Source organism: Phytophthora infestans, genomic scaffold, assembly GCF_000142945.1.
Source record: "Phytophthora infestans T30-4 supercont1.13 genomic scaffold, whole genome shotgun sequence".
NCBI lineage: Eukaryota > Oomycota > Peronosporomycetes > Peronosporales > Peronosporaceae > Phytophthora > Phytophthora infestans.
The window spans coordinates 2,182,809-2,188,531 of NW_003303746.1; positions in this window are offsets into that span (position 1 = coordinate 2,182,809).

Genomic DNA, 5,723 nt, shown 5'->3' on the forward strand with positions numbered 1-5,723 from the left:
GCGCTGCTCGTTCCTAACGCGACCTGGCCGCACAAATGCTAGAAATAAAACAAAGATTTTAATGCCGCCTTTACTCTCAATGCCATTTACTATTATTAATGTCTATGCTGTATTCAAGTATATAAAAACCAGTACAGAGCTGATCTATTGATTGTGTTTTAAAATGACCAGGCGTGAGCAGAAGGCTTAAGCGTGGTAATGTGCTGGTAAAAAAAAAAATTAACATGTTAAATTCGAAATAAAAATTAAAAATTTCATTTAACTACCCCGGTGTGTCAGCTAATGGAAGTGTTAGTTTAAAAGGCAATTGAATAAAAAATATATATTAATCTCCACCGTAAAAGTGATACCCAGAGGTGCAATTAAGAAAGCATATTGAATTATATTGTTTTCGTCAGTTCCCTATTCCTTATATTCTAGCTGTAATGGAGCCGTATAGTAGAGAAGGGTGCCCTTCCCCAGATTAAAGCACGAAGTATTCATTTACATGATTGGATCTGTCTGCCAATATTCACGTAGCTTACGTTCGCATTTTTACTGAGGCGTAAATAAATTTAGAGGGCTCGGATTGACCTATTATGAATGCTGCGCTTACTCATCTCAGTAGCGCACCATTTCAGGACGTTTCGGCACGCCATATCATAAAATCTTCGACCTCCGACAATCTCCGACCTGTACCAAAAGGGTGACACATCTAAGTCAGTAGTTCTTCAAACAAATATATTAAGTTTCTTTTTTTAACTGTGGGCCACATCGAAAATATATTCACAAAAACAAGAAGAGCGGGGGAAGTAGAGGTGGCGGAAGGGTGGCGGCAGGGCGGTGGCAGAGCGGCAGCAGGACGGCGGCAGAGCGGTGCACAGAAAGTAGTGACAGGGCGGTGCACAGAAGGTGGTGGTAGGGCGATGCACAGAAGGTGGTGGTAGGGCGGTGCACAGGAGGCAGTGAGCTGGCGGTGCCCGGCGTGCTTCAAGTATTAAAATTGCAATACATGTACACTAAACTGACGCTTGCTGTCAACCGGTACTGACAAGAGATACTAGCGCCCTGCTTTTAGGTGGAGCCGTCCCGGACGGCGTGCGATCAATTCTAAGCCCAGCCTGGTTTATCTGGGAGAACAATTGTATGCTTATTACATAAGCACATCGCATACCGCTTACCACCCACCGCTGATTTCACGTTTGCATCCGTGTAGCGCCCCTTATCTGCTTTTCAGCGGACCCTTAGTATGCATCCAGTCGCTCGCCACTCTCTTCCAAACGCCCGCCACCTGCCTCCTTGAGTGCTTGCTACCGCGGCCGCTTACCGTTTCCAAAATAAAAAGATGAGTGAATGGGTGAGACGCGTTCACTTAGGTTTCCATTACGATATTCAGACCTGTATACAATTTATACTTTCTATCACCGTAGAATAATGTCCGTTTATCTACCCAACGCCAATCCAACAGGAAGATTTGATAATCCATACCCGTACAAAAAGCACATATGCGAAGTCTGACGCGGCAGCCTAGTTTGCTGGATATTAGATCCTGTGAAACATCTTTTTGTAACGGACCCACTTTAAGCCCACTACTTCAGCTTACACGTAGGCGCACGTGTATGAGGAAGCGTAAGATGCGTTTCACTTAGAATAACTAAACTTGTGTCCGAAGGTGCACTTGAATAGGAAAGCAAAGCCGATTTCCGGTAAAATGAGAACTGTTTAATTGTTTGTTTGGATTTTCTTCTAATCTAGTAATCTAAATGAAAGGTATTTATCAACGAATGGTTGACAGAATCCTATTATCCTAATTAATTGAGGAAATTGACTTTCAACCAATGAAGGCCTTGAATGAACAATCTACCAAATGTACCCATTAGTAAATCTGACATTAATTTGGAAAACCTCTTTCGTAACCAAGTGGCTATGTGTAGCCACTTTCGTGTAACCTTGTTACACTTATTCTGTACAACGCAGAATATTGGGCTAGAAGGATTGGCAAAATGCTAAAAAAATGTACGGATTCATCCGGACAGATGCCACGCGAAGAAAGATATACATCGATGATGACACCATGGGTGCATACTAAGCTCCCTTAAGGCCAGTCCGGCTATACGCTGCGTTACGGCCTCGCGTTGCCCTACCAAGCTCCACCCGTCATCTGTGATGCAGGTAAATACTTTTTTTCTGTCTAGGTCACATCGGCGCTCTGAAAAAAAAAGCTTGGAAGATCGGGTAGTTGATAATAGACCGTCTGAAAAGCTTTATAGTTGATGCAGCTCGAACTTCAATGTCACCTATTGCAGTGAGTTGCGGTAGCTTGTGAAAAGTTTGCACTTCAGTCAGTCGATGAATGCGCTGTGTCTACTAGAAGCGAAAAAGTTGTTCAACGCACGCATTTTGCGAATGAAACCCGCAATTAGCGTTAAAATGGGTTACCTACGGGTCCGGTCTTTTTCGGGTCCGCAGTGCAGCTACGATACTGTCGGTCTGGTCTCCATCGGGTCTCCTTTCAGCGTCACTAATACAATCACGAAGATATTAAAATTGTCTGCAAACACAAACCAAATCATTATTAGTTGCAATCTTGGGGATGAGTTGAGGGCCGACACAACCTCGTGCTTGTCAAGTTGAACGAGTGGTTGCCACGCATCGTAACGATGAATGGTGCGCCGTTGTTCGGCAGATATTCACAGGATTTAGCGAGCAGTCTCCATCTTCCTAACAGTCAATACGATGGCAGAGACCCCAGCGATCGAGTCGGGGCCACCCGACCCTCCACCAGCTCCGCAGCATGCTCAACGCTCGGCCCAATTTGCTACGGTTGTTTTCATTGACGGCTTTCAGCTCACACGGGCGCGCATTTCACGGCGAAAGGCTACCTACCGCTGCAGCAGCTATCGGCGGACGGGCTGCCGAGCTAAAGCTGAACGGACGCCACTACAGGATGCGTACACCGTCCTTGTCGAGCACACCTGCCAGCTTTGGGTTGCATTCGCTGCACAAGAGGCCAACGTCATCGAGGAGATGAAGCGTCGAATTGACGCTCTTGCAATTTCGGAGCTGTCGAGTACTGCTCGTCACGTGTGGGATATTGTCAGTCAAGAGCTCTACACTGAAGCAGAGCCTGGCCGTGCTGTCGTCGGTCTCACGCGAAAGCAGGTGATCACTCGTGTGTTTAATACAAGGCGCAATCACTACGGCGGAGAAGTGCATGGGCGTCTGGAGATACCGCCACTGTCACTGGTGAAGAACTCAACTCTTCGTTTTTTTCAGTTCCATCACATCTACTACGAAGACATGCAGCGAAACCCAAACCAGCCGCAGAGAATTATCGGGTGGGCTCATCCCGAGTTAATCCGTCTGCTAATGTACGCTGGCACAACGATCTTCGTGGACGCAACATTCCGTTGCGTCCCATCGCAGTTTCGGCAATGCGTGGTTATCATGGTACTCGACCAGGCAACTGGGCTCTATGTCCCTATTTTCTACATCCTCTGCACGTCGAAACACAAGATACGTATTGGAATATCTTCAACTTCATCGTTGAATGCACCGACGAGAAGATTCGACCGGCGGCGATAGTATGCGATTTTGAGGCTGCTCTTATCAATGCTGTTGCTGTGCAATTTCCAGAAGCACAGCGCATCGGCTGCTTTTTTCACTTCAAGCAGGCGGTGAGGCGAAAGATGAAGAAGCTGGCGATTCCTGAGGCTCAAATTCGAATTGCTATGCAACCTGGTGTTCTTGATATGCTTACCGTTATCAAACGGAAGCATATCAAGACGAAGGGTGTGCGCTTTGTTCAGCAGAGTATTCGGGAGAAGTGCGATGAAGCTGGCATCGTCTACTCTGCAACTAAGTGGGAACCAATCTGGCGTTATTTTGCCAAGGTGTGGATCAAAAAATACGGTCCTGAAGTTTGGAACGTCCATGGACTTGATCGTGGCCTGGTGAACCGGACTAATAATCCGTTAGAACGTTTTAATCGGGAGATGAACGGGGCATTCAGCGCACCACACCCCACGTTACCTGTTTTCGTAAGCACAATTGAGCGGCTAGCACGTGGACATGTACAGCGCCGCCTGGACACTCCCTCACGAGCACGCAAGCGCCCCCGCTACGACGTTCAATTGCCACGTGCAGTTGAATTTGAATCGACGGACGAGTCTGACGCTGCTGAGGAAGGTGCCAACGACAGCGACGAAAATGCCCACGAGTTTCCGTTCGAATACGAGGGTGACGACGCGAGTGATTCTGCAGTAGTGTAGGCTGGGGCATTGCAACAGGTGTTTCACGAGGACTCACCTGCAGTAGGAAGTAGGTTAGATATGATACGTGTCTGGGCTGCTAGGAAGGTTTCCTCGTTTTGTTCCGAGCCTAGCAGCAAATAAAAAGCAGCAATCCTTTGAATTCACTGTCGGTCTGGTCTCGCAAATTGGTCTCGAGACCCGATCGAGACCAGACCTGTAGGTGACCCAGTTTAAATTCTTCCAAACCCGCGCCCTCGGGGAAAGCACCTCCTTCCGTTACAACCGTTCTCTTCTTGATACCGGAATTAACGTGTCTTCTGCAACCGTGTAAAAAGTACCTTTCAAGTCAAAACCGTAAGAACGGCGGAAGGCGTAAAATCTCGCACATGATACTCAAGCAATAGCGCGCTTTAACTAAGATGCTGTTTTGATGCCAAACTGGTTAATTTTGTTGGTGCTGCAGACTTTCTACGGGCCACTGGTTGCAAAAAATTGATCGGTTGCAAAAATACCGTTAATTCCGGTAATCAGCTAAGCCTTCGGGTCCTTCGCGTACCCATTGCGCACGTTCTCTTTCAAGCCGATCCCGTAACAAATACTGGGAGTAAGAAGGCATAGTACAATCGATCTGCAGAGTTGAATCAAATGAACGCGATACTTTTCTTGAAGCTGGAGTCGTATCCGAGATCGTAAACGTGCCATCTTCGATACATCCAGGCCGTAGCGCAACTATAGTTGCTCATATAGCAGTGCGGCCACGTCTTTCGAGCTATGTCCGTCGTTTTTTAATTATGCAATTAGAGCAAGCTTGCGAGGATTCCACTCGCGATCTATGAAAGTGACTATTACTACAAAAATAGATCCGGGCTAAACTTAGTCATATCCGCAACTCCGGCTATCCAGGAAGGACGCGTGGATACAACGTTAAATAAGGCGGTCGAAACGAGTGTTTAATTCCAGTGGCTTTCTGTGGTTGTGGATCAGTTCGAAATTCCCCCTTTTGTGTGGAACGCAGTATAGGCAGACAGAAGCGCGGGGCCAGCGACGCGTCTGAGGAATCTGCGTACGACCTCATGGACGACGATAACAATGTCGTTGCTAAATCAAACCCAAGGACACAGCAGCCTCCCTATTCGTCGCGTGCACTTCATGTCACGTGTCCAAGTCTTCTGGATAAAATGTTTGCATCGGTCACCGAATATGATTCTTATTTTGCTACGTATTGCGAAAGGACATTTCAGGTATAGTGTTGGTTCGGAGGATATCGGATTAGGTATCGAAACTAGTTCTGATATTATTAGTGAGTTTGGAGGAGTGAAAAACTCCTCAGAATTGGAAAGCTAAATTTAGATGAACCCATGCTACGATATGCAATATACAACAACTACAACGATCCCTCCTTGTGCTCTTCGTCGAGCTCTCGGCTCCACCCGCCCTCTGTTCAGCACAGCCACCGCCAAAAAACGGTCGTCTTTGCTCTATCATGCCTGG